Source organism: Vulpes lagopus, chromosome 15 (assembly GCF_018345385.1).
Source record: "Vulpes lagopus strain Blue_001 chromosome 15, ASM1834538v1, whole genome shotgun sequence".
Lineage (NCBI taxonomy): Eukaryota > Metazoa > Chordata > Mammalia > Carnivora > Canidae > Vulpes > Vulpes lagopus.
This window is the reverse complement of record NC_054838.1, coordinates 44,957,989-44,982,239: the sequence shown is the minus strand read 5'-3', so window position 1 is coordinate 44,982,239 and position 24,251 is coordinate 44,957,989. Positions and strand designations below refer to the sequence as shown.

Sequence of the window (24,251 nt, the reverse complement as noted above, 5' to 3'; positions counted from 1 at the left end):
ACTTTCACTCATCAAGTTCTGCTGGTGCTCACTCATGGCTCTTCCTACACTCGTAGGGTGCTTTTGAGGCGGTAAAAAGCCGGAGTTTTCTAGAGGCTCTCTGGAGTCCAGAGGTGGCTACAGGCTGGCAAGATCCGAGCGAGCCACCGAGGAAGGCCCTGTGTCAGACCCTCCTGTCCAGGCTAGCCAGGTCTGAGTAGGCCTGACCAGCCACTCTGCAGCCCTTATGCCTAATCAGTCCAACTGATCTTCATCAGAGCCTTTTCCTTCTTTTCCCATTTCCCCTGCCCCTTTCCGAGCAGCCCTTTCTTGGGTCAAGAGACGGTAAGTGGTGCTCTCTCTACCACAGAGGAGTTCTGTGAGTGTCCCCTCAGCCAAAAGTGAAATGTGGAGAAAACATCCCAAAGACTAGTGAGGGTCTGATTTCACATGGACTCCCCCTGCCCCAGCCCAGTGCCTTGCCCAGGCGCTCTCATCAGGTAGTGTCTGCCCGCAGCTTCCCTTGAAGTGGGCAGTTCCCAGGCCACTGTCCTAGGAAGTACCTTGTCTTCAACCACTCCTGGCGATAGGGCATCAAACCTGAAAGTTCTGATTAAGCTTTTGGCCGGGAGTTCTTCCTCAGGGGCACAGACACACCCCACCCCAGAGGGAGTATCCCTTGAATCATTGGCTGTCAGTGCCAGTGGTGGTCAGGCGACTGCCTGCCGGTGCCCACATCTCCCGTAGCTTCTGGGCCAGTGGCCCTGGGCTGGAAGGTGGAGCCCTGCCCCGCAGCTCAACAGGCCGTCCGTGGGGCCCTGGAGGTTCTGTGTCAGCTCGTAGCCCAGCTCCGGTTTGCCCAAACCCTAATGAAAGTCAGCAACAGGAAACAGCCACGCGAGTCTCAAAGTACGCAAAAGCCCAAAGGAGAGGAGGGCACCTCGTCGATGCTGTTTCATCCCTGACTACAGTTAACCTGTAGGGTCACGTTAGAGCTTCAAGGCCTGACTTCCCTTCCCTACCACCTGTTCCGTGGCCACCTCTCCCTGGAATTCCCTAGGAGAGCAGTGGGAGATTGTTCTGTGAAAGAGAGCTGCTGAGGTGAATGGGAGTGGGGGTTCAGGGCGGGCGGGGGGGGGGGAGAGGGAATCACTCGAACGGAGAGAAGAATGAGGTTTGTATGTATGTGTGTGTCACTGGCATCTGCAGCCAAAAGTATCTAAATGCCTCGATTGTCCTCAGTAAACTTATAATCTGTCTGCAAGTCTCCCAATAATACTGCTTTGTGTGCTTCACAGTCTCCTGGTAAGTGTTTCTGGGGATGATACAGGGAACGAGGCACCCAGCCTTTTTCAGTGGAGAAGAATGATCTCTGACCTGGGTGCCAAGACTGGAGGTGGCACGCACATCCCAGCCTCTGCAAGGAAGGTGGCACGTCTGCTCATGACAATGTTCTTGGGATTTTTTTTGCTTTTCTTCTACATGGGAAGCAAGTGAGGCTGGAGTGGGTAGGGGAGCTCTGGAATGTGAAATGAAACCAACCTCAGAGGTTATTGTCACTTTACCATAGTGATAGCCACACCGGGAGGAAGTGAAAGGACGGTGTCCTGCCTTTCCCGACTGAAGGCTTACAATGTGGCTGTTGTACCACTCCTGTTCTAAAAGAGAATCTGAACCCTCCTAGCCACCAGCCATCTCCTAAAACACTGCTTTGGAGGAGACCCCAAGCACAGTGATGAGGAGAGGTCGGTGTGAGTTGGGACTGAAAAGAACAGTTGATTTCTGGTGGTTGCTTTTCATTGAAAACGTGTGGCATTGCAGAGGTTCACCCGCCACTCTGGGTTTGGTTATTGGAAATTCCCTTCTCCTTTTTAGCTTCTAAATTTGGAGCTTTGTTACTCAGCATGGTACTCAGAGGTGGTGATGCAAGTACTGTATTAACCTGATAACATTGTGTTTGAGGGAGGCCTGGGCATTTGGGAGTGATTCATCTAGCCCTTTAGATCTGCAGGTCCCACTTCTTGCGGGCTCCTCTTATTTTCAGAAACACAATTTAAAGGGGCCTTTGTGCAGAAATGAGTGTCAGAATTCTTAATTTCATTGCTGTGTCCGTAACCAGATTTATTTCTGCTGGGTGTGTTGAATGTAGCACTTTAATAGTTAAGTCACATGCCATAAGTGGCCATAAAGCTCCTTTGGAGAGAGGGAGAGGGAAACTGATCATCTAAAATCAGATAGTCACTGTGTCCTCAGATGAACGCTCTGGATGCTGCATACCTGCCAGTACAACACCTTGTATGTATCAGTAGTATTTGAATGTGGATGAAAGGAGAACTTCTGGTCTGTGGGATAGCATTGACTTGAGGGCTGTTATACCACAAGAAATATATAATGTCTGAGTTTTTTTGATAGGCTAAGTTTCAAGAAGAATGCAAGAGTAACTTCCAAGCCCGTTCTAATTCTCTCCACATTGAGAGCCTAATTCTGCAGCCCTTACTCAGCCAATTTCTTCGTTTCAAGTTCAAGGGAAGTACCATTGCTACAGCAACTGCAGGAACAGGGCCTTTCAGAGGGTCTGGATTATAGGGCTTTGAGCAGATCTGCATTTCTAACCACTTGGAGCAGGCTTTAGGCACTAAATCATTTTCTAGTGAAGTATGTTTGAATCTTTGAATGAACTGTGAAACTGAATAATTGCTGGTCCATGGAACAGTAAGGTTTAGAGCTTCTGCGGTTCATTATTAATCTTTCCCTTTTGCCTGAGACAGGCTCTTTTTTCTATTGCATAGACTGTGTTGCTAGGATGGATAGATAAGTGGTTCCAAGTCATCTTTGGCTTTTAAGATTATCTTTTCTCTAATGTAGTGTGGAGGAAAGAAAGCAGATCAGACAAGGAGTCTGCATGCTCGATTCTGTGCCTGCTTGATCACTAACCAGCTGGGTGACCTAGGACAAGTTACTTAGCAGTCATCTGTAAAACAGGGAGGACAATATTGCTGTCCTAGCTTGTTGAGAGAAGCAATTGAATGTGTGTTTCGGAACAGGCTTCAGGAAATATAAAGCACTACAGAAATGCAAAGCATTACCACTGGTATTACTAATAATAAACTACTAAGCAACGAATCATAATACCAGTTTTTCCAGGGATTAAAAGTATACTTAAGCTTTCAGTTGTCTGTTTTAAATGGTGAAATGGCTTTTATTGTAAATAGTGGGATTGGTATTTCAAACTGAGTGCTGCCAAGATAAGGCTGAATTATCAGTGTACTTAAGTGTTCCTGAAGGTCCCAGGAAATCCTAGTTAAAATTGTGCAGTGTTGTGAAAGTGTTTGGGATCTTTGCGTGCATGTCCTTTACGGGCCTCTGCATGGACCAGAGCAGATTTGGAAAGGTGTGTCCACCAGAGCGTCTAAGGAATATTAGAAAAGTCGTTTGCACAAATGGCATGGGAAAGTTAAATATTTTGTCAACAATAGTCTAAAATGTTAATTGTTAGCTTAAGAAAGTCAAACAAGTTAAATCATTGCTAGAGTTCTCTGGTTATTTTTAACTGATAATAATCAAGTTTCCAATTGACAATTCATAATCTGAGAGCTCTAAGTGGGGGGTTGAGAACAGAAACAGTTCATTGGCCAGATCTGGGTGTCTGTAGCTGTCTACATGATAAATATCCTCCCCAGAACAGTGATAGGAGTGTTTACATTATTTATGTATGCAGCCATCATTTCCTTAAGAACTGACCTATTTTTGTTCTGTTTTCCAGAACAAAGTAATAACGGGAGAGTTCTTATCTCTCCAAGACCTTCCTACCACTTCTTTCAAGTAAATATAAGATCCCACAAAGGCAAAAGAGTTCAAGTGGAGAGAGAAGTTGGTATATAATCCTTTATCAAAAATGGGCAGAAAGCTGGCTTTGATGGCAGGGGCTGTTATAATGTCAACCAAGATGCCCTGCTTGTTTGGGTCAGTGTTTGTTTATGGAAGGCATTTGTGTGCTTTGAAATAATGTCCTCATTAGGTGATGTTTTTCAAACCTTAGGGTTCTAAACCTTAAGGTTTAATATTGTGTGGCTTCCCTATGCCTGTAAACCTTTCTTTCCTAAGGACCAAGATAAACATGGGTTTCAGATGTTCTAAGATATAATAATTAAATATGATTAAAAGAGCGGCTATGATTAGCTGTTCTTGTTTTTAATTGTTGTTGTATGTATTTGTTTTTAGTGCTGCTATTTAATCTCTAAAAGCCTGGATAGAAATTAAAAAACAAAACATCAGTTCTGCCATGCATGGCAAGTAAGCTATCCCGAATGTATTCTACTACTTCCCTGTTCTTTAATCCAGGCCCTTTATATGTCCAGGCCTTTTATAGGCTGGATCATGTTTAATGAAACAGTTCCAAATTCTTTCTTCGTTTTCATTCTAATTTCCCTCATGCTCAAACAGGCTCTGTGGGAGAATATCGAGAAATATGGCTAAAGTCTCTGCTCGCTCCCCAGGCCACTGGGGACATCAAGACCACTTGGATAAAGGAACAGTGCAAGTACTAACTAGGTAGGATGGACCGAAATTGATGTAGAAAATCAGAAGAAAAAAGGAATAAATATTTAGTGAGCCCTAGATGTATCAGGCACTTTTATGTTTTATATAATACCTTAAAAAACATACACACACAAACCTGGTGAATGAGCAACATTTGCCCCACTTCTCAAATAAGGAGGCTGAGGCTTTAGTGAAATAGCAAATGGAGGAATGTAGCACATAGATTTTATCTGTTGACCAGTAGTCAGATCCCACTTCACACCTACTATCTTTATGAACTAGAAATAATCTTATTCTTCTTGGGCATCGCTACCTTCACCTGGAAAACAGAGCCAGTGTTCCTAAGCAGAACAGTCAGCATAGAGCCCCGACACACAGTAGATGCTCAAAACGTTGAGTCCTGTCAGGAGTTGGTAGGAGAGAGCATGAAAGCTGGCTCAGGGAGAGCTTTGTGTGGGTCCCCAGTGGGGCCTTGGAAGAGGGTGCGTGTGGAAACGTGGGTGGGAGTGGCTAGGTGCAGATGGGTATGAGCATCAGGTGTGGGACAGAGTGGAGCCTGCCTGGCAGCACTGGGTGTAAGTAGTGAGGTTGATCCACTGCCCGGAGGGGCCAAAGCTCTGGCCAGAGTACATCAGTAACCCTGGAAAATGGTAGAGTGAGGAAAGCTCAAAGGAGTCAGCATCTCTGAAGCAATAATAATTCTTCATACACTTGAAGACAAGTATTACACTTCTCCTCCAGCAGCCTCTTCTCAGAGCACATTGCCTAGGTGTTCTGTATCACCTATCCTCAAGTCCCTTGAGCTGCTTAATGCCTTGCTATTTACACACTTCCCTTATTCCTGGTGAATTATATACAACATGACATGGCCTTTGGTTCAGGAAGGAGATGGGTTTAAGAGCATGCTAGCTAGACACAGGAGAGAAGCTAAAAGAAGCAGTACTGAGGACACAAACCTCTCTTCCTGGCTGGCCAGGCCTTCCAGGGCCAGTAAGAATTGCCCTGGGGCAAAAGTGTGTTCTCTTGATGTATAAACTTATCTTTCTGACAGATGAGTTTGCTCATTTACAAAACTTGGAAAAAGTCTTTTCATTTAAGAAAAAAATTCAGGTTTTGTTTGAGCAGAAAGTAATGTGAAGCTGTGGTTCCAGATTACCTTTGAGATCTTGCTTGCTTGCTTGCTTTTTAAATGCAGATGTGTTCCATATCTTTGACTTGCCCTGAGGTTCAGTGGGATATCTTTTCCCCAATTTGGTCCATGTCTACATGGCACGGGGAAGGTACCCTATGGAATATATGGCAGAGGAGAAAAAACAATACTTTATGATTGAAGGCATGATGTTGGGATGCGGACCATAGCGAATGGGGCCCCTATCTATAGCTGCCAGCTTCGACCCTTTTCTACACGTATCTAAGGAGCAGATGAGAAAGAATCAAAGCTGTTCCATTTCCTTATAGAGGGGACGAAAAGAGATGTTCACATATTCTCCACAAGTCTTAAAGAAGGCTAGAGAGTTGGGTCCTGCCAAATTGCTGAAGGAATGACTAGGAAATGGGCAAATAGCAGTATTTACATGCACTGTGTTCTCCATGGGTCTTAATAATTTTAGCAGAAGTCCTGAAATTTTATATCAGATTGTGGACATGGGTGCTTTATAGAGTTTGGAAATTATCTGTTAATTTGATAAAGAATTGTTGTGCAGTAATTCTCTGCCATGAAAGTTCATGTATCCAGGGTCAGCAATTTGATACAGCCTTTGCCCTCTTTGTATTTACAGCTAAGAAATGTGTGGGTAGGGTTGGAAATAGAATTGTGAAAGTTCACTTAAGGAGGCAAGGGGGCAATGTTAAGAGCCTGGGATCAGAGGTGAGACTACCTGGTTTCAGATCACAACTCTACCACTTGGTTAAGTAAATTAAACTCTCCTGCCTCAGTTTCCTCAGATATAAAATGGAATGATATTAATAGAACTACTTCGGATTGTTGATTAAATGAGGTTATTGCCTGACACCTAGTAGAGGCTCAATAAAATTTCACTGTTGTTGTTAATTGTGAAAAGTAACATACCTGAGTCAGATTCGTGTTTTTTTCCAGTTCAGGATTCCATCTTTAGAATGTATCAGAGATATTTTGTGGGGGCATGGCCTTTTTCTTTAATATTAATTAAAATGGTTAGTGATGGATGCCATTTCATCCAGTTTCCTGAAATAATTTAAAATGGAGATGTCATCTGGGATAGATTTACATTTCCCTGGCATGGGTTTTAATAGGGTTCTTCTTGAGAACAGGGTCAATTAATGTCCCTTCCATTCCTGGGATTCTAGGACCTCTGATCTAGAACTTAACTAGAGTGTTTATTTGACTTCTTCTGGAATAGAGGCCAGGTTTCCATTCAGTTGCCTAGCAAGTGTGGGATGTAGGCTTTGTGGGTAAATGAGAAATTTAAATCGTTTATTGAGAGTTTGGAATCATTAGAACTGATTAGTCCAAATTTACCAATTTAACTGAATTATTAATTCAGACTGATGAAGAATTCTTAAGTGAATCTGGTCACAGAGTCACAAGGAGTTAGAAGTTCCCTGCTGTGGAGATTTAAAATTATGCTTTTGAAAGTCAGGTCCTTGGCTCAAGTCACTAAGGAATCCGTTAACTCACTGCAACCTCAAATGAACAGCAACAGGACTTTGTCCTCTTCCCAACCTGGACCTGGAACATGTGGAAAATTTCGTGCCTCGATGTGGTTCTTAGCTTAGAATCTCTTCTTTGCTCGGTAACCTCCTAAAGGTTGATTCTGTAAGAAACATGAGGAAAATATTGCCAAGGCTTCAAAGCAAGTTTTGTTGAGGATAATTCTTAATCAAAAGCATGATGTTTTGCTGAAGGTGACAGGTTAAGAATAGGAATAGTCTTGTTGGGTGGATGATGTCTGGGCAAGGATGGATTTATTGGTTCTAACTCAGAACAAAGAATGTAGTCAAATTTTTTTTGTTAGTGTGTTTATTCTCCATCATTTACACTTAATTCCCATCTTCCTCTTGAAGTGTAATATTCTTAGAAAATGTAGAGTCAACCTTATGTTGGGTTTCTTTTGTTTTATATTATTTTACCAGGGTTCTTGCTTCCTGAGTCGTCATGGCCCGTTCGTATGTTGATAGGAAATCAATCACATCATGGTTTTACAAATCCTCTTCCATCAGAAATGTGGCTCAGTTTTATTTGTGGGCCTTTCCCAGCAACACTGGTAACTGTCACCCACCTGAAGTCCACCCACCTGGAATTCCTCATTGTAGGACAATGTTCTCTTCAGGTGGTTCTGCTGGATTTGAATGGAAAGTTAATTACATGCCTGGTTTTGGTTTAGTTTGTTTTGGTTTTCCCCTTTTCTGAAAATTTACTTCAGGCAAAAGTTTGCAACAACTTCTAATAATGTACCAGGAATCTTTGGGGTACACAGGATAATCTCTTAAAGCTGTGGTAACCAGAGTGCAAAGGAGTGGCTTAATCGAATACAGAATGTACCTGTACTGTGTCTTTGGAATGATGATTACCATACTTAAGAATGTACACTGCTCATCTCTGGAGGTCTCTGGAGTCTAGATTACGTAAAAATAAAAGCATTCTCTGGCTAAGCAGGTGAGAAACTTAGTTTTTTATTGGTACTGTTGCTCACCTAAGTGGACCAATACTCAGTAAACCAGCTAAGGCTTGCACATCTGATTGCCACACTGCACTATGTAATTTCAGACAACAAAAGCATATGCTAATGGTATTATCCCATTTGGTTGTTTCACAGAAGTGTTGAAAAAGTACAAAGTACAGACCAAAGAGTAAACAGGAAGAGCAGCAGTCCTCCTGACAGAAACAGCAGGCGAAGGCAATAGTTCAGTGAAGTTTGTGCCCAAGTCCTGTAGCCACTGCACCAGAGAGACCTTCCTTTTCTCACTTAGATTCTTTGCACGGGGATCTGTTTGCAGGCTCAGTCCCCCGGAGAGAGATTCTGAACTGTCTTTGTGCTAAATTAAACATTAGTTTTCTCCTTGGGAACTTGATCTTCCATAGACAGGCAACAATATCTTTCTGAGAGAGTTCCCAGCTAACCATTTCCCTCAGGAAGAGAGCAGCTCAGGAGCCTTTTCACCTCCACCGTCTGCTTAGCTGGTGTAAGTGTGTGTTGCATAGGAATTGTTGTGCACAACAACAATAGTTCTCCTAACTAGGTCTGGAAGCCTTTAGAGCAAGGACTTGTACTCTAATCCTTGGTATAATGCTGGAGGACCCAAGCTGGCTTAGCATGTAATAAATGCAAGTGGTCAGGGCAGCACCCAGGTCATGGAAGATTGTGAAGGCAAAATCTTGCAGGAGCAAAGGAGTTTCCTTTGCTCACTGCCTCCCAAATCCTGCAGCCACAGCAATGAAAGGGAGGATGCTAAATACAAGCCTTCTCATCTCTGGTCATTCCTCATCTCCATCCTGCCCAGCTCCCAAGAGAGCCAGTTCATACTGATCTGAAAATAGGATGTTATTCTATCAATGTATAGGGTAGCATAAGCCTTTAGAGAGAAAACAGACCAAATTCTTTATTCACAGATGAGAAAATTAAAGCCTATTTAAAAGAGTAGTAGAGGCTGGACAAGAACCCAAGTTTACTATTCTGGGTTATAAAGAGCTGTCCTTTTATTAAGGACTTTTTTTTTTTAAGATCTATTTAGTTATTTGAGAAAGAGAGAGAGCATGTGTGGTGGGGGGAGGAGTACAGGGAGAGGGGGAGAGAGAGTCTCAAGCAGACTCCCCGCTGAGCACAGGGGGCTCCATCTGGGGCTTGATCTCCCCACCCTGAGATCATGACCCTGAGATCACAACTTGATCTGAAACCAAGAGTCAGACACTTAACCAACTGTGCTCACCCAGGTGCCCTTTATTAAGGACCTTTTTACAAATCTATAAAAACAATAGGGGCAATTTGGGAATTTCTGTTAACATATTGGTAGTAGAAAAAGCAGGGAGTTTAGAGCCTACTAGATTGTCTTCTAATGATCACAGTGATTCCCTCCTACATGCCCCTTCATAATATGACTTTACTACTCCTCTCATTGAAAACTAGATGCCATCGCTGCCCCCGTTCCGAATCTTGAATGGCCTGTGACTTGTTTTAACCGGTAGAATGTGACAGAAATGACACTGTGCTACTTGTGAGAATGAACTTTAAGAAGCCCTCCTTGACTCAACATTTGTTAAGAGGGAGAGCCTTATGTTAAGTGTTCTTACCACAAATATAGTAAAATAATGAAGAGGTCAGGAGAAAAGTTTGGGAGGTGATAGAGATGGTTATGGCCTTGATGGTGGTGACCATTTCAGGGGTGTACACTTACCCCATACTTACAGAGTTGTGTATATTAAATATATATAGCACTTTATGTGTCAACCATACCTCAGTAAGGCAGTTAAAAAAAAAAAAAGAATCTTTTTGGAGCACTAGACCACCACACAGAGGACTTCATGTAGCCAGCTAAAGAGTGAGTGTCCACATGCAGAGGACCAAGCCACCCCTGTTCCTGACCAGCAGCAGCTGCCAACACGAGAATGAGGCCCCCTTGGGCTAGCCAGTCCTCTGACGTGGTGTAGCCCCATGAGTGAGTGAGCCCAGGTGAAATCAACAGAGGAACCATCTAGCTGGCCCAGAGAATCAAGGGAAATATCACATCAAAGTTTGCAGCTAGAAGGTTTTTGGGGTGGTTTGTAACTTGGCAAAGGTCAACTGAATCGGAGCTGGAAAACCTTAGCAGGGGCTATGGCTCCCCCTTTTGAGCTGCATTCCCCCCTGCACTGGGTTACTTAACATCTCTGAGACTCATTTTCTGCTTTTTACGGTGATAGAAACTGTCTGGAAGGTTGCGAGGATTAAATGAGATAATACATGGGAGCACCTTGCATATGGCCTAGCACACGGTTGAGTTCAGGAACATTAGTTTCCTTGCTTTCTCCTCTGTCACTGGGCTCTAATTTGAGCCCTCCTTCCTTTGTCATCTTTGTCACTCTCAGTGTGCATCGACATTCTTCTAGGCTCCCCCAGCTCACCGTTCCTCTGAACAGCAATTTATTTTCTCCCTCCTGGATGATGGCCTGGTGTTGTCATTCCTCCTAACTACCAAATTTCCAGCATTCTTGTTACGCTCCAGAGAACACATCTGCCTTCGGTAGTCTACCCTTAAAATAGAAAAGGGTTAACCTCATAAAGATGTCACTCCCCTTGTACTGCGATGCTGCCCTTGGGAGATTCAAACAGCATAGCAAATATAGATGGGCGATGTAATTGCATTCGATCTTCTAGGTCACAGAAGACTTTGCAACCTACAACAGCGTACAGGGGGGAAAGTAAGCATGTTCCATCTTGAAGAGTGGTGTTTCGGAACTCTTTTCTTCTTCTCTTCTTCTTCTTCTTCTTCTCCTCCTCCTCCTCCTCCTCCTCCTCCTCCTCCTTCTTCTTTTGGTTGCACATTGTTCTGAGTCCCTCATTTTTTTTCCATCTTATACTTCAACAATAAGTGAATAAACAAAGAGGAAGGTGATATAGTGACACTATATTCTACTTAATATACTTATTAGTGATATGGTGCCAGAGTTCTGGCCTAGGAATTGGATGTTGAAGGTCTCTAGTGATACTAACTAGTAGGACAACTGAGTCAAGTCCTTTTACCTCCTTGGTACTTGCTTTCCTTCTTGGAAAAATCATAAAGGCCACCTGGTGAATGGCTTCTATCACCTCACAGGCGCTCCTGTTGGGTGGATATCCTTTGAATAAGTTCCCTGGTATTTCACTTTGGTTTTTCACTTTTCAGGCTGTCCTTCAATGTATCTGTTAGGAAGAACTGAGAGAAGGAAAGGTGGCAAGGGGGAGGACGTTTTGTTTTTTAAAGGAAATGCTAATGAGGAGGGTCTGAAGTAATCTTGGGAGCAAGGTCCAGTTGTGGCAAAGGGCATGCGCCCAGCCCTATTAATTGCTTAACGCTCTTCCTGGGTGACATGAACAGATCACTCCATATCTGACCCTGTTTGTTGGAGTTTAGGGCTCCAGGATGAATAACACAGTTGTAGGCCTAGAGTTTGGCTCATTAACTTTATTTTGAGAGGAAGTACTGGTTTTGTCTGCCCAGATTATCCCAGCTACCCGTGGAACATTTCTGGGGGCGAAGGAGATCCCCAGATGAGTACCCCTGTGAAATAATTCATGAAATCTAAAATGTGAAACAAAAAGGAAAATATTCTTACAGAGCCTGCCTTCCTTAGGAATTGACTAATCTGTCTCTCTCTCGTATACACACGATTGGAAAGCACAGATTAATGGATGGGATTTTATATGTGTCACCACTTCATTTTAAAAATATGTTTCTGCTTTAAAGAGGAACTACAAAAGAGAGTCACCGAGAAATTGGTCTGGGGGAGGGGAATTCAGTCCACTGCCTCATTTTTTTTTTCTTCTTATCACTAAAACCCTAAGCAGAGAGTGTAATCACCTATTTCCCAGGGGCGGCCATAAGCCCTTAAAACTCAGATCTGTTTAGGGATTTAATAGAACTGGAAAAAAGGAATGTACAGGATCTGCTCCAAACAAATCCACCGAGAAAAATTTACCCAACCAAATATTAAATCTAGAGGATTTCTTTGATAGCATAATTCCCACCCTGCCTAGCTCTTGATCTAGTTAGAGCATAGCTCTGCATATTGCATCTTTATAATTTGTAGACTCTCAGGTCTGTGGATCCCAACTTGGACTCCAGGCCAGTCCAGTGCTTTTTTTTTTTTTTTCCACAAAGCAAGATGTAACTAGCAGGAAGCCAAGAGGGTCATTTGGTTGGGGCTGTCGTTTCATTTTGTTTCCAAGGGTACTCAGCTTCATTATCTGTTAGACTGCAGCCTTAGAGATGGTACTTTTTCCTACTAACTTTAAACTCCCTAGTTTTTCTAGGGACCCAGATCCCCAACACATGTGTGCATGCACACACCCCTCCCCATATATGTTTTTTTTTTTTTTTTACCATGATTGTTAACAAGTTGGTTACAAGGGTGACTTACCAAGAAAATAGAATGAAGAAATACGTTAAACAGTATGGGAAAGAAGATCAGTTTTTAAGGAAATTGCTCCAGAAGACAAGAGTATGCCAAATTGCAGAAACTAGGAAAGAGAACATTGTATCACAGTGGTTAAGTGTTGAGTGACAAGGCACCTCCATTCTGGTCCAAGTTTTGCTGCTAAACTAACAGAATGACCTTTTGGCCCGTCACCCCTCCTTTGCTTGTTAGTTTCCCCATCTGCAACCCAAAAATGTTGGATTCCATAGCACATTGCTTGGCTGGATTGTTCTTGGCATATAGGATTCAGCTCAAATATCACCTGCTTGGAGAGACCTCCCTGGCTACCCTAACTCATGTACACACATGATTGATCAAATCGCTTTCTCTTTCCTCTTTTCCTATTACTACAAAGGTGTTGTCTTCATAACTTTTATCACTATCTGAATTTATGTCACTTCCTTGTTTATTGGGTGCATTTCCTATCCTCCCCTCCAGGAACATTAGCTCCTTGAAACCAGGAAGCTTGTCAGTCTTGTTCACTACACGTGTCCTAGGCCCTAGCAGTTTCTGGAGCATTTTGGGTCCACAGTAAATATTTGTTGAACAAATGACCAGATCAATGGCTTTTAAACAAGAGATGTCTTATGAGTCTTTCAGGAATGAAGGTACCAAAGAGAGGTGAAAGAACATGCAATGGGCCTCCAAAGGACTCACCTCCTGTTTGATTATGCATTATATATATATATATATATATATATATATATATATATATATATATACACATATATAAAACACCAAGTTTTTAATCATACTAAGGTATATACATATATATACACGTGTGTGTGTGTGTGTGTATATATATATTTACTTATTCAGGTCATTTATTAAGAGCAAAAGCCGGGCCATCCCATCTGTGTGATATTGCAACATGAAAAATCACATACATCCTAAGGAGACCCCCAGGACTGAGAACCTTTCAATAGTATAGAGCCATAGATTACAAAATTAAAATACAAATGATCCCCCAAATTTGGCAGGAAACGAGTACAGTATGAGGAGGGTTGGAATGGAAGGGCACTTGCTTTTTGATAAGGCAGTTACAAAATGGAAAACAAACCCACATCCCGAAAACATTCTGATGGGCATAATGGATAGCAGACACGTGAAACCGAGGTCCTGTACAATCCTCTGTCACTGGCATATCTATAGGTTTATGTATAGAAATGCCTTTTTTTTTTTTCTTTAAAGATTTTATTTGTTTATTCATGGGAGACACACAGAGAGAGAGAGAGGCAGAGACATAGGCAGAGGGAGAAGCAGTCTCCCTGTAGGGAGCCCGATGTAGGACTCGATCCCAGGACCCAAGGATCACGACCTGAGCCAAAGGCAGACGACGCTCAACCACTGAGCCACCCAGGTGCCCCAGGTATAGATATGCCTTAATGTGATTAAAAACATGATTCCATTGCTACAACCATTTGAAAGACACAAGAACATGATAATCATTTCAGATTTTTCCCAGACTGAAACTCTAAAGCCCAGCCTCTCATCAGTAACAAACATCCGCATAAGGGTAAGGATGATGGAGTAGAGGTTGCATACTGAGTGACTGCTATACGCTGGGTCCTGTGTTAGTCCTTTGTGCCACATGGGAGAGACCAAGTTCTTATTTGGTGGAATTTATATTTTAAAGAGGGTGGGGTGAGGGAGGACAGAGTATAAAACAAACAACACAATGAGATAAATGCAACTAGTGATACAGCACACACCTCTTTGTTCTTTAAAGCAGCTGATTGGATATTGATTTGGATTAATTAAACAGAAGCATATCTGGGAAACGCTTCAGGAAGTAGAAAGTGATAAGCATAAAGAAACAACTACCCTTGGAGTAGGAGATGGGCTTCTTTGCCAGGTCCTGGACCACCGCCTGCACAGTGATCTCCCCTGTCCAGGCGGTGTGTGGCTTTCCTCTATGCAGAATGCTGGTTCCCATGCTCCTCGGGAGGAAGGTGGTCATACCAGCATCTTCTGTGCCTCGGAACTCTTGTGATAATTTCCTTAGAAGTCACTGAGATTTGAGAGTTAAAGAAAAACTACTGACAGGCACCCTTTGAGGAAAAGAAGAATATTGCCCCTCCTTAGCAAGAGAAAACAAATAGGAAATTAACATCGGGACCAAAAGGAAGTAGAGGCATAGTAGGTTCTCAGGAGGAAGGTTAGAAAAGTAACTGGTCTTTGCAATTATTATAATAATATCCCCCTACCTGGACACAACCAATATTACCCACACAGAAACCCTGTGCTATAAATAAGGCAAATGCATGGGGCGCCTGGGTGGCTCAGTTGGTTAAGTGTCCAATTCTTGGTTTTGGCTGAGGTCATGATCTGAGGATCATGAGATCAAGCCCCCCGTTGGGCTCAGTGCTGAGTGAGGAGCCTATGTAGGGTTCTCTCTAGCCCTCTGCCACTTCCCCCTCTAAAACAATAAATAAATAAATAAATAAATAAATAAATAAATAAATAAATAAATAAGGCAAGTGCAGCTTTTTAAAATTTTGCAAATGAGAGACAGACTCAGAGAAGTTGAGAAATGCTAATATCTTACTTTTGAATAACAAATTTGCAGTTTACAAAGTATGGACACACATATCCAGTTATTCTCTGGGGTATTATTATGCATTTTAGAGACTGGTAAGGGACTCAAACTGGCCAGCACTAACTCTGCAAGTGAGCAAACATTACCCTCCTGATCCATGGGACTGTCTGCCCGGGGCGCACAGCTTTCAAAGTTGAGGAATCAAGTCCCAAATACATCACCGAATTTGCATCTAAGATGAGGACATTTTATGTCCTGCACTTCCAGAAGCATACCCACACATAATTTGAAGCAATGACTCTCCTAGAAAGAATGGCAATCATGAATGGAATGAGGATGTCAGACACCTGGGGCACATCAAATCTACAATAAGAGAGGCTGAAAAGGGGGAGTCATGTTTTGTTTTGTTTTTTTTCTTTTTAAAAATCAATTTGTAAGAAGCCAAGTCAAGGTGAAAGAACTGTTTTAAATTTGTGAAAGCCCACACTTTGCTACCCATGTTTCTTGTGGATCAAGTGAGCCACCTCATAGGTCTGGAGAGGGAGGGTTACAAGGTTGTTATGAATAGAAACTTGATCTGAATCAGAGAAGCAGATTTGTCTCTGTAACCAAGATTGGTCTAAGTTTTTCTCTGTGCTGTTGCTTACTTTGGAATGAATATCTTTGATGGAACTTAAGGGAGAGACCTACAGCTCTTTGCTGAAAAGTGATTTCAAATCTATTCAGATCCAGGTTGAATCTGTTTTTCATGCTGATGGGTGTTTTCTCATTACCTGGAGAAAGTGCAAGAGTTCATAATTGATGGCATTTTCCTTCAAAGTGGAGTTGTACCTTATTTATCTTCGTAATCCTAGGGGACAGTAATGCCAGATATGTAGTAAGCAAGCATTTTACCAATGTTTGTTGAAATTAAATTGTGGTGAGCATGAATTTTTAAAGGATCCCAATCCTTTACATTTTTCTGACTAAATGTACCTTACACCTGATGTGAAACACTGACCTCGAAGATTTCCTTTTGGTTCAGGGTTTGTTTTGTTTTGTTTTTAAAACACCTTCATTAAGTATTTACTCTGTCAGGCACTCTTCTAAGTGTTTTTAGAATATTAACTCATGTGTCCTCACAATCACATGGTGAACTAGGTACAATCTTATTTCCATTTGACAGATGAGGAAGGAACGTGCCCAGATCACTCAGCCACGAATGGTAGAGGCAGTATTTGAACAGAGTGGGATGTTGCCACCTCCTGTGTGTTTAGTTATAGTCTCCTACTGCGTATAGAAGGTCATTACACAGATAATCTCAGACTCCAGCTCACACACGACCCAGGCCTCAGTTTGGAAGCCCATGTGCAGCAAGACATTTGAAAGTCAGTAGTGAGTAAAGCTAAGTCATTGGGGATTTTGTTTTTGTTTTTAAATACTTTATTCATTTATTTGATGGGGGGAGAGAGAGAGAGAGAGAGAGAGAGAGAGAACAAGAAGGGGGAGAGAGAGAAGCAAGCTCCCTGCTCAGTGGGATTGAGAGATGACAAGGGGCTCCATCCCAGGACCCCAGGATCATGACCTGAGCTAAAAGCAGACAGACGCTCAACCACTGAACCAGCCAGGCGCCCCAAGCTGACTCATTGCTAGAGGTGCAGATGAAATTCAGAATGAATGCCTAGGGGCTACAGATTACTCTCTGAGACCGTTTCCAGGCTCTTGTTTTTTTCAAGAGGTGGAACACACGTGAATATGTAGAATCTGTGAGTGACAAATAGGTTTTGACTTGCATGGAAGCAGAGGTTGGTAGTAACCACGTGGAGAGCTATGAGGAGGATTATAAGGTGATATCCAAGCTTGGTGGGAAGGGGGCCATGGTGGTTCATTATTGTTAACTGCCATGGGCAGAGAGAAGGCAACATGGTGACAAGTCCCTGGAATGGATTCTTCGGGATCAGGAACCCAGATCTGGAGGGTCTTAAATATAGATTTCTGATGAAATGTCAACTCTTCCCATGGAGGAAAATGTCAATTTTCCATGGAGGAATGCTCAAGTGGTATCTAATGATACCCCTTTATAAAGTCAGGTTTAAATAGGTTAAATAAATTGTAACTTTAGGCTCTAAGTGCCTTGAAGATTGGTAAGCTCCTTGAAGGCATTAGAACCTCTGTTCTCTTGGGATGTCTGGGTGGCTCAGCGGTTGAGCATCTAACTTTGGCTCAGGGTCCCGGGATCGAGTCCTGCATCGGGCTCCCTGCATGGAGCCTGCTTCTCCCTCTGCCTGTGTCTCTGCCTCTCTGTCTCTCTCATGAATGAATAATAAAATATTCTAAAAGAAGAAAAAAAGAGAAACCTCTGCTTTCTGTGAGAGCTCAGGGAAGGCGACTGAGTTTGGTTTTTTTTTTTCAGTATTGTCTGAAGTGCAGTGCGAACTTGGCTTCATTCCCTCCCTGACTTGACCCGGATGGCCCCTGAGCCCCTTTCCTGTGGAAGTCCTGCAGCTACCATCACTCATGATCAGTGCTCTGAGGAAGGTCCATTTCTGGGAGAAGCAGAGACAGCGACAGCAGGGAAATGAGAAAGTGACACCCCAAGCAGGAGACCGCCAGAACTTTCTTTGGGGAATCAAATTCTGCCACAGCTGCCTCTGAAAACAAAAAAGCTTAACAGCCGTGTATTGCGGTCTGATGTCCAAGCTCCCCTTTAGGCACCCAGACTAGAGAAGCGAGTAAGACAAGTTCTGTGCTCTCTTAGGAAATGCTTTCTTATCAGTAGCTTCCTTCTCCCTGGCAAGTAATGACATGACATCTTGAGTATGGGAACCCTCTGAATTGAATGCGGAGTTTTGTGTGATGGCATCTGTGCTTATTCAGTGTGGGCAGACTCCACCGTTGGTCAGGTTCTCCGAGGGCCAAAGGACCTGAGGGTGAGGCTCATGGGGCTGAGAAGAAGAATCCACCAAAATGAGGCCAGTGCAATCACTCCACACAGAGTGGCCAGTCTTAGGACATCCCAGAATTTCCTCTTTTTGTATATCCGTTCATTCTAGGATTGGGAATCCTAAGAGAAAGAACACATAGCTTTCTTCATGCCTCACATACTTCCTTCACCTTGGGCTGTTGTTGTCTATTTTGTTATCTACCTAAGCATTTTTCCTCTTTTCTAAAAAGCAAGCGGCCCCACAGCAGCAGCTGAGCTTTTTTTTTTTTTTTTTAAGATTTTATTTATTCATGACAGACACACACAGAGACAGGAACACAGGCAGAGGGAGAAGCAGGCTCCACCCAGGGAGCCTGTGGGACTGGATCCCTGGTCTCAGGATCACGCCCCTGGCTGAAGGCGGCGCTAAACTGCTGGGCCACCAGGGCTGCCCACCAGCTGAGCTCTTTGTGTTCTGTTTTGCACTTGAGTTTTGAGTCAGTCCAGCAAAATCTGTTAACTTTGTTTTTCAGTGACCCCCCCCCCCCATCTTGAGGTTCCTCTCCTCCCACCTTGACCTCAAACTCCAAATTTATGTCCCTGTGTCATTGTGAGGAACATCTTGGTGAAAAGGCTGGAGCTGAATTGGAGCTTCGTCTCGGGGATTTTCATAGTAACACTGACTCTTTATTATTAGCTGTACACTCCGGACTGCTAGAGTTCGTATTTTGGCAGTGGGCCATCAAACACCCTATTTTTAAGAGCCTTTCACTTAGTCGTAAACAAGTGCTGGGACTGGGGCTCACTTTCTTTATTGATACTTACCAAAAGCAGTTTAACTGTTGAAAAGTTGTTATTAAAAAAAAAAAAAAAGAAGCTCAGACTTCAGGACTATTTTTCCACTCATCTAACTCAAAACTATGCTTGATCTAAAAAAAAGTTAATTTGGCATTTAGTGGCTTAATTTGATGGTCCAGTCATCCTGGTAATTTGAGGCGAAGAAGAGATGTAACTGCTAGGTCATTTTACTTTGATAGATAGATGCCTATCAAACACTTGTGGAGGGGATGGCTGCTGCACATAATTTACATGACCGACCAGAACAACTAAGGAGAGCAGTCCAGTATACTGAGGAAATTGTTCCTGCCCTTGATGTTTTCTCTATTTAGAATAAAAGTGTTCTATAGACACATCTCCCGGACACTCTATATTTTGAAGACTTTCCTAGTTCCATTAGGAGGATGTAAATAATATCCCAAATTCTCACTGGCTTCTAGATACATAGATGTATTCAGAAATTTGGTGAAGGAAAGATGATCTCAAATATGGCTGTTTCTTTGATCTTTGAGAGGAATTTGGGCAAGTATAACAACATACATACTAATCTTTTGAGGAGATGGTGACTTACAGCCATAAAGCAGGAGCCCCAAGAATTTAAATGTTCAAAAGGAGGGGTTGAACTTTGATATTTTTCTCCTGTGATTTAAGATTCTAAAAGTTTCACTATTTAGGTGGCTGAACAGAGCTGCTCTGGGGGCTGTGGTGATACTCTAAGTAATGCTTTTCATAATGACCCCCTTCCCTTGAGTGTACCTCATTGTTAGTTTTGTGGTAGGGCATTGATTGACAGGTGGCATTCACCAATCAGTATAACAAGGAGTTAATTCCATTTTATTCCATTTCCCCCTGTTGAGATGTAGGTATTTCTTAGATATATCCGAACTCACAGTGACCATTTGATGGAAAAACATCATGCCATGAAATCATCTCGCCTGCTTTGCATGTCTCTTATCTCCCTGGGCCATCCTAGGAAGCTCCCTGTAGCTTCTGTGGGATGAGCTGGTGATTCCTACTGATGAATGTTCCTTGCACAACTTTTTGAGTGAGGTACCACTCTGGGAACTCTGCCATATTCAGAAAAATCTCAACTGGCTCTGTCTCAGGGCTACCCTTCTAGGCATATATTATTATATGCTTATTGACTTCGTATTGCTTATTCAGTTTGAAATGTATCTAATTGTTTTGTTTTATGAGTTGTATTTCCTCCAGTATTGAATGTAAGTGCCTAAAAAGTTTTTAAATATCAAAATTAATTTATTGTCAGCAAGAAGATTTTTCCTAAAAAATCATAATAATATTTCTTCCCTCTCTTGGGGGAGATGGATACTGTTCCCTACCTGGACCTTTTTCAGAATAACACAACTATAATGCATCTGTGCCCTACTGTAGTTACATATGTGCATAACTGTTCAGTGAGTAGCAAGGAAGAGGCCATAATATATCAGAAGGAAGAACACATATTTATGTTTTCAGAACTTTTAGGAGGGAGAAGAATTTGCAGATTTGAGCTCTTAGAATTTCCTGTAAAAAATTTTTATTACGGTTTTTGTTCAAAAGTCAGATGCCAGTTGCCATGTTAATAAGATGATGAGAGTAGATAATTGTATTATCTGTTGATGCATAACAAATGCCAAAGCATAGCACTGAAAACAGTATACGTTTCTTATCTCACACAGTTTTTAAGGGTTAGGAATTCAGAAAGGTTAGCTCAGGGCCTCTCATTAGATTGTACTCAAATCATTGGCGGGGGCTGAAGTCACTTCAAGACTTGAGTGGGGATGGAGGATCTGCTTCCAAGTTCATTCACATGGTTGTGGGCAGCACTCAGTTGGCTATTGGCCAGAGGCCTTAGTTCCTCACCACTGTGGCCTGTCCTTAGGCTGCTTAGGTATTCAGGCCACAGCAGCTGGAGTCCTCCAGAGACAGTGATCCAAGAGAGTGAGAACCAGTATAGAAGCCCAGGTACCATCTCCCCTACTGTGATTTTGAGGAAGGTTATACCAGTGAGTATTCTAAAATTAGGCCATCCATTCATGTTCCCTGTATTTATTAAGCATCAAAGATATACCAGGCACTGTTCTAGGCACTTAGGATACATCAGGAAATAAAACAAAGATCCTCACTCTCATGAGTCTTGTATTCTGTTTTATATTTTGCTTTTCATGTCGCAAATGCTGTGGGTCAGGGGGCTGGGGTAAGTAAATGGACCTCAAACCGCTGTTTCATGTTGACTTACATTTGACTAACTTCAGCAAGAAACGCGGAGAGCTCTTCTCCTTGTCTGCAGGAATAAGGGGAGGCTTTTTGAAAGCCGTGTAAACAATACAGTCTCTCCAGTGATTACATTCTTCTGTTAACTGTCTTAAATGATTACTTCTCTGTCTTTGATAGCTAAGTGAGGAAGTAAAGTCCATTACTTAAGAATTAAGGGAAGTAAAGTCCATTACTTAAGAATTAAGGTTGGGGAGTCAGACCCTCCTGGATTTGAGTCAGAACTCCCCTTTCCTGCTGTGTTACCTGGAGCATGTTGTGTGACTCTTCTGAGTCTCACTTTTGTCCTCTGTACAATGGTGATAACAGTGGCACCTATCTTGAAGTCATAAGCAATAAATGACCTAAGGCACTTATCATAGGATTTGCTTACCTAGATACCCCTTGATTTTACCTGCCTTTTCTTTTTTCTGACCCTTACCAAAAGTGCTACCAGAAATGACCCCCTAGTTCCACTCAACCTAAACCATCCAAGATAGCAGGACGTATAGTCATGTTACTCCCAGAGCACCTTTCCAGCCCCCCTTCTTTGCCAGAGCTGTGGCTGCCACCAGTGTGTGTATGAAGTGGGAAGAATAGCTCAATCTGGGGTTCACAACTTGTGTGGAAGCCTTTATCATCAGGAATTTATCATTTAGATATGTAGAAGTGCTTTCAGTATCTACCTGATGGTTTCCTACTGATGCTGTTTCTATTGCAATATTTTGCTAAGTCATCTGTCAGCACAGTGGCCTGGAGAGGAAAGACGCATGTGCTCTGGGGTTTCTGTCCTCACCAATCGATCCCAGACACCTGAGCCAGAAAGGCCCTGGATTTTCCTCAGTCCAGCACTGAGCAGGCAGCTGCTTCCTGCCAAGGAGGTGCCTGCCTTCTTGAGGCTGGGAAGCTGTGGCCTGGCTCTCAGTTCCTCTCTCATCTTCCTTCCTGGAGTGGTACCATTAGAGAAATTGGCAGTGAGAGGGAAGGGATCCTCGTAACTGCCAGCCCCAGAAAGAACATACACACTGAGCCAGGGGTATGTGTTGGTGGAGAGTGGTGCAGTATATTTTTGTGAGGATACCTGGTAGTTTGGAGCTCTGTGCATTATTTTATATATATATATATATATATATATATATATATATATATATATATATACCCTCCTAATTTCCCCTTGTTTCCATTGGACAGGAAGTGTGTGAAAGGATGACATACAATCCCTCGAATCATTGGAAGACATGAACAAATGTGACCGATTTCCAGGCAGTCATGGGCTGTGGATTAGTTAAGAGGAAAAGCATTCTAAAGACACAAGGGTGGAGAGGGCCAGGGAGGAAGGAACAGATGCTTTGAAGCCAAGCAATCCTGAGTTTGAATCCTGGCTATAACATTGTTGGCTCTGTGACCTCAAAGGATGGTATTTTTTTAAACCCATCTGGCCTGTTCATTCATATAGAGGATGGAATAATATACCAGTCCATGAGATGCACAGAGCACTTGGAACAATTAAAAAAACAAGCAAAAAACTTAGATCCCAGGAAACATTTCTTTTCCTCTGTTAACTCTTAACAATTTTCTACATTAATCAAGTTAACACATCACATTGTTTTTGTTAAGAGAATATAGTTGCAGCTTCTGGGGCTTTGGTTCTCAAACATTACTGTATATAGTAGTCACTGGGGAGTGTGTGAAATTGCTGGGCTCCACTGACAGAAATTCAGAAGCTCTGGCATTTGGAGATTTCTTTTCTTTCTTTCTTTTTTTTTTTTTTTAACAAGCTTTAATTCACTTTTATTTTTCTTGTATAAAACTATGTGGTAGCCACAGCTGGAGCCTGGGTCCTCTGTACGGAGACTCTGGTGTGTGTTTTTACAAGATGGTCAGTGAATTCATGATGGGGAGACTTGGTGAACACAATCTCTTTCCAGAGATCAGGGGTGAGATAGCTGTAGGTCTTGGAGATGACATCAAAAGTAGCGTTGGCAAAGTTCCCCAGGGTGGCAGTGCAGCCCCTGACTGAAGTGTAGCAGTCGTCAATACCAGCCATCATCATTAGCTTCTTGGGCACAGGGGCTAAGACAGTGCCAGTGCCTCTGGGGGCAGGGATGAGACACACCAGCACAGAGCCACAGCGACCAGTCACCTTGCATGGGACAGTGTGGGGCTTGCCGATCTTGTTCCCCCAGTAGCCTCGCCGCATGGGGACGATGGAAAGCTTGGCCAGGATGATGGCCCCATGGATGGCAGTGGCTACCTCCTTGGAGCACTTGACGCCCAGACTGACATGTCCATTGTAATCTCTGATGGCCACAGATGCCTTGAACCTGGTCCACTGGCCAGCACAGGTCTGCTTTTGAACGGGCATGATTTTCAAAACCTCATCCTTGAGGGATGCCCCCAAGAAGTCAATGATCTCAGATTCCTTGATGGGCAGAGAAAAGAGATAGATCTCCAGGGACTTGATCTTCATGTCCTTGACTAGGCGGCCCAGCTTGGTGACGGGGGTCCACTCCTGGGCTTCCGCCTTGCCCCCAACGAGCTGCGCGGCCTCGGCCCCGGCCCGGCCCGACCACAGCCACGGCCGCGGCCCTGGATGCCGCTGCTGAAGCCTCCGCGGAAGCCACCCCGGCCTCCCATTCCCGGGCCTCTGGGCCCTGCCGCAGCACCCGCGTCATCTGCCATTGGGTGTTCTCTCGAAGAAAAAGCACGTTTGGGGATTTCTATAGAAGATTCTCGGGCCAGTTTTGGAGACACAGACTCGGGGGTAACTCCAAGTCTTGGAAAGTTTTGAAATCATCTTGGCTCAAACAGTTTAGGCCTTTGTGGAGGTCAGATATGAAACACCACGTTCGAGGGACGCCTGAGTGGCTCAGTGGTTAAGCATCTGCCTTTGGTTCAGGACGTGACTCCATCTGGGGATCGAGTCCCACATGGGGCTCCCTGACATGGAACCTGCTTCTCCCTCTGTCTGTGTCCTTGCCCCTGTGTCTCTCGTGAATAAATAAATAAAATCTTAAAAAGAAAGAAAGAAAGAAAGAAAGAAAGAAAGAAAGAAAGAAAGAAAGAAAAAGAAA

At 43.2% G+C, this 24,251-nt stretch overlaps 1 protein-coding gene and 1 pseudogene across 2 annotated transcripts in view; one reads left to right on the top strand and one right to left on the bottom strand.

Moving 5' to 3' along the window:
- The window catches only part of MAML2 (mastermind like transcriptional coactivator 2), a 345,410-nt gene that overhangs the window by 683 nt on the left and 320,476 nt on the right, over window positions 1-24,251 (top strand). The window lies entirely within an intron of this gene.
- On the bottom strand, window positions 22,935-23,859 carry LOC121476588 (annotated as a pseudogene).